Below are 14,883 nucleotides of genomic sequence, written 5' to 3' on the forward strand. Positions count from 1 at the left end.
AGCATTGTGAGGATAGGTGTCATGGAGCATTGTGATGACAGGTGTCATGGAGCATTGTGATGACAAATGTAATGGAGCATTCTGATGACCATCTTTTGGAGTATTGTGATGACAATGGCATGGAGCACTGTGATGAAAAGGGCATGGATCATTGTGATGAAAAAGGCATGGAGCTTATTCATGACAGGTTTCAAGGAGCATTCTGACGACAAGTGTCAGGGAGCATTGTGATGACAAGTGTATTGAGCATTGTGATGACAAAGGTCATGAAGCATTGTGATGACAATGCCATGGAGCATTGTGATGCCAAGTGTTATGGAGTATTGTGATCACAAGGGTTTGTAGCATTGTGATGACAGAGGTCATGGAGCACTGTGATTTCAAGGAGCATGGAGCATTGTGATGACAAGTGTATGGGGCAATGTGATCCCAAGTTTTATGGAAGATTGTGATGACAAGCGCATGGAGCATTGTGATGGCGTGTTCATGTAGGATTTTGCTGACAAAGGTATAGAGCATGGTGATTACAGTGGTCATTGAGCTTTGGGATGACAAGGGTATGGAGCATTGGGCTTAAAATATTCATGGAGTATTGTGATGACAGGTTTCATGGAGCATTGTGATGAAAAGGGAAAGGAGCATTGTGATGACAAGATCCTGGAGCATTGTGATGAGTAGACCATGGAGCCTTGTGATGACATGTCAGTCTCATGGAGCATTCTGTTGAAAAGGGTCATGGAGCATTGTGATGACAAGGTCATGTAGCATTTTGCTGACAAAGGCATGGAGCATTGTGGGGAAAATATTCATGGTGTAATGTGATGACAAGGGTCATGGAGCATTGTGATGATAAGGGAATGGAACAATGTGATGACAAGTTTCTGGAGCATTGTTATGAGAAGACCATGGAGCCTTGTGATGACAAATCTCATGGAGCATTCTGATGATAAGGGACATGGAACACTGTGATTACAGGGGTCTTGGAGTATTTTGATGACAAGGGCATGGAGCATTGTGATGAGAAGGCCATGGAGCTTTCTGATGACATGCATCATGGCCTTTGTGATGACAAGGGCATGGAGCATTGTGAGTGCAGTGTTCTTGGAGCCTTGTGATGAAAAGGGCATGGATCATTGTGATGAAAAAGGCATGGAGCCTTGTCATGACAGGCTTCAAGGAGCTTACTGACGACAAGTGTCAAGGAGCATTTCGATGACAAGTGTATTGAGCATTGTGATGACATATGTCATCGTCCATTGTAATGACAATGGCATGGAGCATTGTGATGACAAGGGCATGGAGCATTGTAATGTCAAGGGCCATTGAGAATTTTGATGACAAGGTCGTGAAGCACTGTTTTGACAAGCGCATGGAGCTTGCTATGACAAGGGTCATGGAGCATTGCGATGACAAGTGCATGGAGAATTGTGATGACAAGAGCATGTAACATTATGATGAGAAGTGTGATGGACCATTGTGATGACAACACGTTCAGAATTGTGATGACAATGGACATGGAGCATTGGGATGACCAGGGCATTGAGCTTTGTGATGGAAAGACCGTGGAGCATTGTGATGAGGAGTCCTTGGAAATTGGTGATGACGAGTGTCTTGGAGCATGTAATGACAAGGGGCATGGAGCATTGTGAGGACAGGTGTCATGGAGCATTGTGATGACAGTGGTCATGGAGCATTGTTATGACAATTGTAATGGAGCATTCTGATGACCATCTTGTGGAGTATTGTGATGACAATGGCATGGAGCACTGTGATGAAAAGGGCATGGAGCATTGTGATGAAAAAGGCATTCAGCCTTTTCATGACAGGTTTCAAGGAGCATTCTGATGACAAGTGTCAGGAAGCATTGTGATGACAAGTGTATTGAGCATTGTGATGAAAAAAGTCATGAAGCATTGTGATGACAATGGCATGGAACATTGTGATGCCAAGTGTTATGAAGCATTGTGATCACAAGTGTTTGTAGCATTGTGATAACAGAGATCATGGAGCACTGTGATTTCAAAGAACATGGAGCATTGTGATGACAAGTGTATGGGGCAATGTGAATCCAAGTTTCATGGAGGATTGTGATGACAAACGCATGGAGCATTGTGATGGCAAGTTCATGTAGGATTTTGCTGACAAAGGCATGGAGCATGCTGATTACAGTGGTCATTGAGCATTGGGATGACAAGAGTATGGAGCATTGGCTTAAAATGTTCATGGAGTATTGTGATGACAGGTTTCATGGAGCATTGTGAGGAACAGGGAAAGGAGCATTCTGATGACAAAATCCTGGAGCATTGTGATGAGCAGACCATGGAGCCTTATGATGACAAGTCTCATGGAGCATTCTGATGAAAAGGGTCATGGGGCATTGTGATGACAAGGTCATGTAGCATTTTGCTGACAAAGGCATGGAGCATTGTGGGGAAAATATTCATGGTGTAATGTGATGACAAGGGTCATGGAGCATTGTGATGATAAGGGAATGGAACAATGTGATGACAAGTTTCTGGAGCATTGTTATGAGAAGACCATGGAGCCTTGTGATGACAAATCTCATGGAGCATTCTGATGATAAGGGACATGGAACACTGTGATTACAGGGGTCTTGGAGTATTTTGATGACAAGGGCATGGAGCATTGTGAAGAGAAGGCTATGGAGCTTTCTGATGACATGCATCATGACCTTTGTGATGACAAGGGCATGGAGCATTGTGAGTGCAGTGTTCTTGGAGCCTTGTGATGAAAAAGGCATGGATCATTGTGATGAAAAAGGCATGGAGCCTTGTCATGACAGGCTTCAAGGAGCTTACTGACGACAAGTGTCACGGAGCATTTCGATGACAAGTGTATTGAGCATTGTGATGACAAAGGTCATGGAGCATTGTGATGAGAAGACCATGGATAATTGTGATGATGAGCGTCATTGGTCATTGTGATGACAAGTGTTGGGGAACATTGTGATCACAAGCGTTTGGAGGATTCTGATGAGAGAGATCATGGAGCATTTTGATTTCATTGTGATGACAATAGCATGAAGCATTATGATGATGGTCATGGTGCATTGTGATGAATGGGTCCCTGGAGTATTGAGATGAAAAGTGGCATGGAGCATTGTGATTACAGGGGTCTTGGAGCATGGTGATCACATGGGCATGAAGCATTGTGATGAGAAGGCCATGGAAGACTCTGATGACATTCGTCATGGAGCTTTGTGAAGACAAGGGCATAGAGCATTGTGATGAGATGTCGACGGATAATGGTGAAGATGAGGGTCATGGGGCATTGTGATGACAAGTGTTATGGAACTTTGTGATCACAAGGGTTTGGAGCATAGTAATGACAGAGGTCATGGAGCATTTTGATTTCTTTGTGATGACAATAGCATGAAGCATTATGATGATGGTCATGGTGCATTGCGATGACAGGGTTCATGGAGCATTAAGATGAAAAGGGGCATGGAGCATTGTGATTACAGGTGTCTTGGAGCATTGTGATGACAAGGGCATGGATCATTATGATGACAAGATCAAGGATTATTGTGAAGGCAGGTGTCAGGGAGCATTGTGATGACATATGTCAGGGTCCATTGTGATGACAATGGCATGGAGCATTGTGATGACAAGGGCATGGAACATTGAGATGCCAAGGGTCATTGAGAATTTTGATGACAATGTCGTGAAGCACTGTGATGACAAGCACATAGAGCTTGCTATGAAAAGGGTCATGGAGCATTGCGATGACAGTGGTCATGGAGCATTGTGATGACAAGTGTAATGGAGCATTCTGATGACCATCTTGTGGAGTATTGTGATGACAATGGCATGGAGCATTGTGATGAAAAGGGCATGGAGCATTGTGATGAGAAGTCCACAGATAATTTTGAACACGAGTGTCATGGGGCGTTCTGATGACAAGCGTGATGGAACATTGTGATCACAAGGGTTTGGAACATTTTGATGCCAGAGGTCATGGAGCATTTTGATTTCACTGTGAGGACAACAGCATGAAGCATTATGATGATGGTCATGGTGCATTGCGATGACAGGGTTCATGGAGCATTAAGATGAAAAGGGGCATGGAGCATTGTGATTACAGGTGTCTTGGAGCATTGTGATGACAAGGGCATGGATCATTATGATGACAAGATCAAAGAGTATTGTGAAGGCAGGTGTCAGGGAGCATTGTGATGACATATGTCAGCGTCCATTGTGATGACAATGGCATGGAGCATTGTGATGACAAGGGCATGGAGCATTGTAATGTCAAGGGCCATTGAGAATTTTGATGACAAGGTCGTGAAGCACTGTTTTGACAAGCGCATGGAGCTTGCTATGACAAGGGTCATGGAGCATTGCGATGACAAGTGCATGGAGAATTGTGATGACAAGAGCATGTAACATTATGATGAGAAGTGTCATGGACCATTGTGATGACAACACGTTCAGAATTGTGATGACAATGGACATGGAGCATTGGGATGACCAGGGCATGGAGCTTTGTGATGGAAAGACCGTGGAGCATTGTGATGAGGAGTCCTTGGAAAATGGTGATGACGAGTGTCTTGGAGCATGTAATGACAAGGGGCATGGAGCATTGTGAGGACAGGTGTCATGGAGAATTTTGAGGAGAGGGGTCATGGAGCATTGTGATGACAAGTGTCATGGAGCATACTGATGACCATCTTGTGGAGTATTGTGATGACAATGGCATGGAGCAATGTGAATAGAATTCCACAGATAATTGTGAAGACGAGCATCATGGGGCATTGTGATGACAAGTGTGATGGTACATTGTGATCACAACGGTTTGGAACATTTTGATGCCAGAGGTCATGGAGCATTTTGATTTCATTGTGATTACATAGCATGAAGCATTATGGTGATGTGGATGGTGAAGTGTGATGCCAGGGGGCATGGAGGATTGTGATTACAGGGGTCTAAGAGCATCGTGATGACAAGGGCATGGAACATTGTGATGAGAGTGCCAAGGAGCATTCTGATTACATGTGTCATGGAGCTTTGTGATGACAAGGGCATGGAGCATTGTAATTGCAGGGGTCTTGGAGCATTGAGATGACAAGTGTCATGGAGCCTTGTGATGACAAGGCCGTGGAAAATTGTGATGGCAGAGGTCATGGAGCATTGTTATGACAGGGGTAATGGAGCATTGTGATAACAAGGGCATAGAGCATTGGTCTGAGAAGTTTCTTGTATTATTGTGATGAGAGGGGGCATGGAGCATTGTGATGAAAAGGACAAGGAACATTGTGATACATGGGTCATGAAGGAATGTAATGACAAGGGCATGGAGCATTGTGATGAGAAAGGCATGGAACATTGTGATGACAAACGTCATGGAACTTTGTGATGACAAGGGCATGGAACAATGTGATGAGAGGGTTCATGGAGCATTGTGATGACATTGGCATGGAGCACTGTGATGCCAAGGGTCATGGAGCTTTGTGATGACAAAGGTCATGAAGCATATTGAGGTCAAGGGTGTGGTACATTGTGATGAGAAGGGCAGGGAGCATTGTGATGACAAGGTCATGTAGCATTTTGATGACAAAGGCATGGAGCATCGTGATGACAAGTGTCATGGAGCACTGTGATGAGAGGCGTCACGGTTCATTGTGATTACAGGTTTCATGGAGCATTGGGATGACAATGGTCATGGAGAATTTTGCTGACAAGAGTCCCGGATCATTGTTTTGTCAGGGGTCATGGAGCGTTGTGATGACAGTGGTCATGCAGCACTGTGAGGACAGGGGTCATGGAGAATTGTGATGAAAAGGGGAATGGAGCATTGTGATTACAGTGGTCTTGGAGCATTGTGATGACAAGAGCATGGATCATTGTGAAGACAAGGTCATGGATTATTGTTAAGGCAGGTGTCAGGTAGCAATGTGATGACATATGTCAGGGTCCATTGTGATGAAAATGGCATGGAGTATTGTGATGACAAGGGCATGGAGCATTGTGATGCCAAGGGCCATTGAGAATTTTGATGACAAGTTCGTGAAGCACTTTGATGACAAGCACAAGTAGCTTACTATGACAAGGGTCATGGAGCATTGCGATGACAAGTGCATGGCGAATTGTGATGACCATAGCATGTAACATTATGATGAGAAGTGTCATGGACCATTGTGATGACAAGGACGTTGAGAATTGTGATGACAATGGACATGGAGCATTGAGATGACCAGGGCATGGAGCATTGTTATGGCAAGACCGTGGAGCATTGTGATGAGTAGACCATGTATACTTGTGATGACGAGTGTGTTGGAGCACTGTAATGACAAGGGGCATAGAACATTGTGAGGATGTGTGTCATGGAGCATTGTGATGACAGTGGTCATGGAGCATTGTGATGACAAGTGTAATGGAGCATTCTGATGACCATCTTGTGGAGTATTGTGATGAAAATGGCATGGAGCACTGTGATGAAAAGGGCATGGAGCATTGTGATGAAAAAGGCATGGAGCCTTTTCATGACAGCTTTCAAGGAGCATTCTGAAGACAAGTGTCAGGAAGCATTGTGATGACAAGTGTATTGAGCATTGTGATGACAAAGGTCATGAAGCATTGTGATGACAATGGCATGGAGCATTGTGATGCCAAGTGTTATGAAGCATTGTGATCACAAGTGTTTGTAGCATTGTGATGACAGAGGTCATGGAGCACTGTGATTTCAAAGAACATGGAGCATTGTGATGACAAGTGTATGGGGCAATGTGAATCCAAGTTTCATGGAGGATTGTGATGACAAGCACATGGAGCATTGTGATGGCAAGTTCATGTAGGATTTTGCTGACAAAGGCATGGAGCATGGTGATTACAGTGGTCATTGAACATTGGGATGACAAGAGTATGGAGCATTGGCTTAAAATGTTCATGGAGTATTGTGATGACAGGTTTCATGGAGCATTGTGCGGAACAGGGAAAGGAGCATTCTGATGACAAAATCCTGGAGCATTGTGATGAGCAGACCATGGAGCCTTATGATGACAAGTCTCATGGAGCATTCTGATGAAAAGGGTCATGGGGCATTGTGATGACAAGGTCATGTAGCATTTTGCTGACAAAGGCATGGAGCATTGTGGGGAAAATATTCATGGTGTAATGTGATGACAAGGGTCATGGAGCATTGTGATGATAAGGGAATGGAACAATGTGATGACAAGTTTCTGGAGCATTGTTATGAGAAGACCATGGAGCCTTGTGATGACAAATCTCATGGAGCATTCTGATGATAAGGGACATGGGACACTGTGATTACAGGGGTCTTGGAGTATTTTGATGACAAGGCATGGAGCATTGTGATGAGAAGGCCATGGAGCTTTCTGATGACATGCATCATGGCCTTTGTGATGACAAGGGCATGGAGCATTGTGAGTGCAGTGTTCTTGGAGCCTTGTGATGAAAAAGGCATGGATCATTGTGATGAAAAAGGCATGGAGCCTTGTCATGACAGGCTTCAAGGAGCTTACTGACGACAAGTGTCAAGGAGCATTTCGATGACAAGTGTATGGAGCATTGTGATGACAAAGGTCATGGAGCAGTGTGATGAGAAGACCATGGATAATTGTGATGATGAGCGTCATTGGTCATTGTGATGACAAGTGTTGGGGAACATTGTGATCAGAAGCGTTTGGAGCATTCTGATGAGAGAGGTCATGGAGCATTTTGATTTCATTGTGATGACAATAGCATGAAGCATTATGATGATGGTCATGGTGCATTGTGATGAATGGGTCCCTGGAGTATTGAGATGAAAAGTGGCATGGAGCATTGTGATTACAGGGGTCTTGGAGCATGGTGATCACATGGGCATGAAGCATTGTGATGAGAAGGCCATGGAAGACTCTGATGACATTCGTCATGGAGCTTTGTGAAGACAAGGGCATAGAGCATTGTGATGAGATGTCGACGGATAATGGTGAAGATGAGGGTCATGGGGCATTGTGATGACAAGTGTTATGGAACTTTGTGATCACAAGGGTTTGGAGCATAGTAATGACAGAGGTCATGGAGCATTTTGATTTCTTTGTGATGACAATAGCATGAAGCATTATGATGATGGTCATGGTGCATTGCGATGACAGGGTTCATGGAGCATTAAGATGAAAAGGGGCATGGAGCATTGTGATTACAGGTGTCTTGGAGCATTGTGATGACAAGGGCATGGATCATTATGATGACAAGATCAAGGATTATTGTGAAGGCAGGTGTCAGGGAGCATTGTGATGACATATGTCAGGGTCCATTGTGATGACAATGGCATGGAGCATTGTGATGACAAGGGCATGGAACATTGAGATGCCAAGGGTCATTGAGAATTTTGATGACAATGTCGTGAAGCACTGTGATGACAAGCACATAGAGCTTGCTATGAAAAGGGTCATGGAGCATTGCGATGACAGTGGTCATGGAGCATTGTGATGACAAGTGTAATGGAGCATTCTGATGACCATCTTGTGGAGTATTGTGATGACAATGGCATGGAGCATTGTGATGAAAAGGGCATGGAACATTGTGATGAGAAGTCCACAGATAATTTTGAACACGAGTGTCATGGGGCGTTCTGATGACAAGCGTGATGGAACATTTTGATCACAAGGGTTTGGAACATTTTGATGCCAGAGGTCATGGAGCATTTTTATTTCATTGTTAGGACAATAGCGTGAAGCATTATGATGATGAGGATGGTGAACTCTCATGCCAGGGAGCATGGAGGATTGTGATTACAGGGGTCTAGGAGCATCGTGATGACAAGTGTATGGAGCATTGTGATGAAAAGCCCGTGGAACATTTTGATGGCCGAAGTCATGGAGCATTGTTATGACATGCGTAATGGAGCATTGTGATGACAAGGGCATAAAGCATTCGTCTGAGAAGATTCATGGATTATTGTGATGAGAGTGGGCATGGAGCATTGTGATGACAAGGGAAAGAAACATTGTTATACATGGGACATGGAGGAATGTAATGACTATGGCATGGATCATTTTGATGAGAAGGGCATGGAATATTGTGATGACAAGCGTCATGGAGCTTTGTGATGACAAGGGTACGGAGCAATGCGATGAGAGCTTTCATGGAGCATTGTGATGAAAGTGGCATAGATCACTGTAATGCCAAAGGTCATGGAGCTTTGTGATGACAAAGGTCAGGAAGCATATTGATATCAGGGCGTGGTACATTGTGATGAGAAAAGCAGGGATCATTGTGATGACAAGGTCAGGTAACATTTTGATGACAAAGGCATGGAGCATCGTGATGACAAATGTCAAAGAGCACTGTGATGACAGGCGTAACGATTCACTGTGATTACAGGTTTCATGGACCATTGGGATGACAGTGGTCATGGAGAATTTTGATGACAAGAGAACCGGATCACTGTTTTGTCAGGGGTCATGGAGCGTTGTGATGACAGTGGTCATGCAGCATTGTGAGGACAGGGCTCATGGAGCATTGTGATGAAAAGAGGCATGGATCATTGTGATGACAAGGTCATGGAATATTGTATAGACAGGTGTCAGGGAGCATTGTGATGACATATGTCAGGGTCCATTGTGATGACAATGGCATGGTGCATTGTGATGACAAGGTCATGTAGCATTTTGCTGACAAAGGAATGGAGCACTGTGGGGAAAATATTCATGGAGTAATGTGATGACAGGTGCCAAGGGGCATTGTGATGATAAGGGAAGGGAGCACTGTGATGACAAGGTTCTGGGGCATTGTTATGAGAAGACCATGGAGCCTTGTGATGACAAATCTCCTGGGGCATTCTGATGATCAGGGACATGCAACACTGTGATTACAGGGGTCTTGGAGTATTGTGATGACAAGGGCATGGAGCATTGTGATGAGAAGGCCATGGAGCTTTCTGATGACATGCATCATGCCCTTTGTGATGACAAGGGCATGGAGCATTGTGAGTGCAGTGTTCTTGGAGCCTTGTGATGAAAAAGGAATGGATCATTGGGATGAAAAAGGCATGGAGCCTTGTCATGACAGGCTTCAAGGAGCTTACTGACGACAAGTGTCAAGGAGCATTTCGATGACAAGTGTATTGAGCATTGTGATGACAAAGGTCATGGAGCATTGTGATGAGAAGACCATGGATAATTGTGATGACGAGCATCATTGAGCATTGTGATGACAAGTGTAATGGAACATTGTGATCACAAGCATTTGCAGCATTCTGATGAGAGAGGTCATGGAGCATTTTGATTTCATTGTGATGACAATAGCATGAAGTATTATGATGATGGGATGTTGCACTGTAATGACAGGGGGCATGGAAGATTTTGATTACAGGGGTCTAGGAGCATAGTGATGACAAGGGCATGGAGCATTGAGATGAGAGGGCCAAGGAGCATTCTGATGACATGCGTTATGGAGCTTTGTGATGACAAGGGAATGGAGCATTGTGATGGCAAGACCATGGAGCATTGTGATGCGAAGACCTTGGATAATTGTGATGATGAGTGTCATGGAGCACTGTAATGACAAGGGGCATGGAGCATTGTGAGGACAGGTGTCATGGAGCATTGTGATAACAGGGGTCATGGAGCATTGTGATGACAAGTGTCATGGAGCATTCCGATGACCATCTTGTGGACTATTGTGATGACAATGACATGGAGCACTGTGATGAACAGGGCATGGAACATTGTGATGAAAAGTCAACAGATAATGGTGAAGACGAGTGTCATGGGGCGTTGTGATGACAAGTGGGATGGAACATTGTGATCACAAGGGTTTGGAGCATTGTGATGCCAGAGGTCATGGAGCATTTTGATTTCATTGTGATGACAATAGCATGAAGCATTATGATGATGGGGATGGTGCACTGTGATGCCAGGGGGCATGGTGGATTTTGATTACAGCGGTATAGGAGCATCGTGATAAAAGAGGTCATGGAGCATTTTGGTTTCCTTGTGATGATAATAACATGAAGCATTTTGATGATGGTCATGGTGAATTGTGATGAAAGGGTCCATGGAGCATTGAGATGAAAAGGGGCATGGAGGATTGTGATTACAGGGGTCTTGGAGCATTGTGCTGACATGGGCATGGAGCATTGTGATGAGAAGGCCATGGCGGATTCTGATGACATGCGTCATGGAGCTTTGTGATGACAAGGGCATGGAGCATTGCGATGAGAAGTCCACAGATAATGGTGAAGACGAGCGTCATGGGGCATTGTGATGACAAGTGTTATGGAACATAGTGATCACAAGGGTTTGGGGCATTGTGATGACAGAGGTCATGGAACATTTTGATTTCATTGTGATGAAAATAGCATGAAGCATTATGATGATGGACATGGTGCATTTTTTTTTCTTTTTTTGTGGTATGCGGGCCTCTCACTGTTGTGGCCTCCCCCGGTGCGGAGCACAGGCTCCGGATGCGCAGGCCCAGCGGCCATGTCTCACGGGCCCAGCCGCTCTGCGGCATATGGGATCCTCCCAGACCGGGGCACGAAACTGTTTCCCCTGCATCGGCAGGCGGACTCTCAACCACTGCGCCACCAGGGAGGCCCGACATGGTGCATTTTGATGACAGGTTTCATGGAGCACTGAGATGGAAAGGGACATGGAGCATTGTGATTACAGGGCTATTGGAGCATTGCGATGACAAGGGCATGGATCATTATGATGACAAGATCAAGGAGTATTGTGAAGGCAGGTGTCAGGGAGCATTGTGATGACATATGTCAGGGTCAATTGTGATGACAATGGCATGGAGCATTGTGATGACAAGGGCCATTGAGAATTTTGATGACAAGGTCGTGAAGGACTGTGATGACAAGCGCATGGAGCTTGCCTATGACAAGTGTCAAGGAGCATTGCGATTACAAGTGCATGGAAGATTGTGATGACAAGAGCATGTAACATTATGATGAGAAGTGTCATGGACCATTGTGATGACAAGGACTATGAGAATTGTGATGACAATGGACATGGAGCATTGGGATGACCAGGGCATGGAGCTTTGTGATGGCTAGACCATGGATCATTGTGATGCGAAGACCTTGGATAATTGTGAGGTCGAGTGTCTTGGAGCACTGTAATGACAAAGGGCATGGAGCATTGTGAGGACAGGGGCCATGGGGCATTGTGATGACAAGTGTCATGGAGCATTCTGATGACCATCTTGTGGAGTATTGTGATGACAATGGCATGGAACATTGTGATGAAAAGGGCATGGAGCATTGTGATGAAAAGTCCACAGATAATGGTGAAGAGGAGCGTCATGGGGCGTTGTGATGACAAGTGTAATGGAACATTGTGATCACCAGGTTTTGGAGCATTGTGATGCCAGAGGTCATGGAGCATTTTTATTTCATTGTGATAACAATAGCACGAAGCACTATGATGATGGGGATGGTGCACTGTGATGCAAGGGGGCATGGAGGATTTTGATTACAGGGGTCTAGGAGCATCGTGATGACAAGGGCATGGAGCATTGTGATGAGAGGGACAAGGAGCATTCTGATGATATGCGTCATGGAGTTTTGTGATGAGAAGGGCATGGAGCATTGTGTTGAAAAATTAATGGAGCATTCTGATGACCATCTTGTGGAGTATTGTGATGACAACGGCATGGACCATTGTGATGAAAAGAGCATGGAGCCTTGTCATGACAGGTTTCAAGGAGCATTCTGACGACAAGTGTCAGGGAGCATTGTGATGACAAGTGTATGGTGCATTGTGATAACAAAGGTCATGAAGCATTGTGATGACAATGGCATGGAGCATTGTGATTCCAATTGTTATGAAGCATTGGGATCACAAGTGTTTGTAGCATTGTGACGACAGATGTCATGGAGCACTGTGATATCAAAGAGTATGGAGCATTGTGATGACAAGTGTATGGGGCAATGTGATCCCAAGATTCATGGAGGATTGTGATGACAAGCGCATGGAGCATTGTGATGGCAAGTTCATGTAGGATTTTCCTGACAAAGGCATGGAGCATGGTGATTACAGTGGTCATTGAGCATTGGGATGACAAGGGTATGGAGCATTGGGCTTAGAATGTTAATGGAGTATTGTGATGACAGGTTTCATGGAGCATTGTGAGGAAAAGGGAAAGGAACATTGTGATGACAAAATCCTGGAACATTGTGATGAGTAGACCATAGAGCCTTGAGAGGACAAGTCTCATGGAGCATTCTTTTGAAAAGGGGCATGGAGCATTGTGATGACAAGGTCATGTAGCATTTTGCTGAGAAAGGCATGAATCATTGTGGGGAAAATATTCATGGTGTAATGTGATGACAGGTGTCATGGAGCATTGTGATGATAAGGGAATGGAGCACTGTGATGACAAGGTTCTGGAGCATTGTTATGAGAAGACCATAGAGCCTTGTGATGACAAATCTCATGGAGCATTCTGATGATAAGGGACATGGAACACTGTGATTACAGGGGTAATGGGGTATTTTGATGACAAGGGCATGGAGCATTGTGATGAGAAGGCCACGGAGCTTTCTGATGACATTCATCATGGCATTTGTGATGACAAGGGCATGGAGCATTGTGAGTAAAGTGTTCATGGAGCCTTGTGATGAAAAGGGCATGGATCATTGTGTTGAAAAAGGCATGGAGCCTTGTCATGACAATCTTCAAGGAGCATACTGACGACAAGTGTCAGGGAGCATTGTGATGACATGAGTATTGAACATTGTGATGGCAAAGTTTATGGAGAATTGTGATTCGAAGACCATGGTAATTGTGATAATGAGCGTAATTGGGCATTGTGATGACAAGTGTTATGGAACATTGTGATCACATGTGTTTGGACCATTCTGATGAGAGAAGTCATGGAGCATGTTGATTTCATTGTGATTTCAATAACATGAAGCATTATGATGATGGTCATGGTGCATTGCGATGAAAGGGTCCATGGAGTATTGAGATGAAAAGAGGCATGGAGCATTGTGATGACAGGGGTCTAAGAGCATGGTGATGACATGGGCATTGATCATTGTGATGAGAAGGCCATGGCGGATTCTGATTACATGCGTCATGGAGCTTTGTGATGACAAGGTCATAGAGCATTGTGATGAGAAGTTCACGGATAATGGTGAAGACGAGCGTCATGGGGCGTTGTGATGACAAGTGTTACGGAACATTGTGATCACAAGGGTTTGGAGCATTGTGATGAGAGGGTTCATGGAGCATTGAGATGAAAAGTGAAATGGAGCACTGTGATTACAGGGGTCTTGGAGCACTGTGATGACAAGGGCATGGACCATTATGACGACAAGATGAAGGAGTATTGTGAAGGCAGGAGTCAGGGAGCATTGTGATGACATATGTCAGGATCCATTGTGATGACAATCGCATGGAGCATTGTGATGACAAGGATATGGAGCATTGTGATGCCAAAGGCCATTGAGAATTTTGATGACAAGGTGGTGAAGCATTGTGATGACAATTGCATGGAGCTTGCTATGACAAGTGTCATGGAGCATTGTGATGACAAGTGAATGGAGAATAGTGATGACAAGAGCATGTAACATTATGATGAGAAGTGTCAAGGACCATTGTGATGACAAGGACATGGAGACTTGTGATGACAATGGACATGGAGCATTGTGATGACAATGGACATGGAGCATTGTGATGGCAAGACCGTGCAGCATTGTGATGAGAAGATTATGTATAATTGTGATGATGAGTGTCTTGGAGCACTGTAATGAAAAGGAGCATGGAGCATTGTGAGGATATATATCATGGAGCATTTTGATGACAGGTGTGATGGAACATTGTGATGACAAATGTAATGGAGCATTCTGATGACCATCTTTTGGAGTATTGTGATGACAATGGCGTGGAGCACTGTGATGAAA

This window comes from Mesoplodon densirostris (assembly GCF_025265405.1).
Source record: "Mesoplodon densirostris isolate mMesDen1 chromosome Y unlocalized genomic scaffold, mMesDen1 primary haplotype SUPER_Y_unloc_1, whole genome shotgun sequence".
Classification (NCBI taxonomy): Eukaryota; Metazoa; Chordata; class Mammalia; order Artiodactyla; family Ziphiidae; genus Mesoplodon; species Mesoplodon densirostris.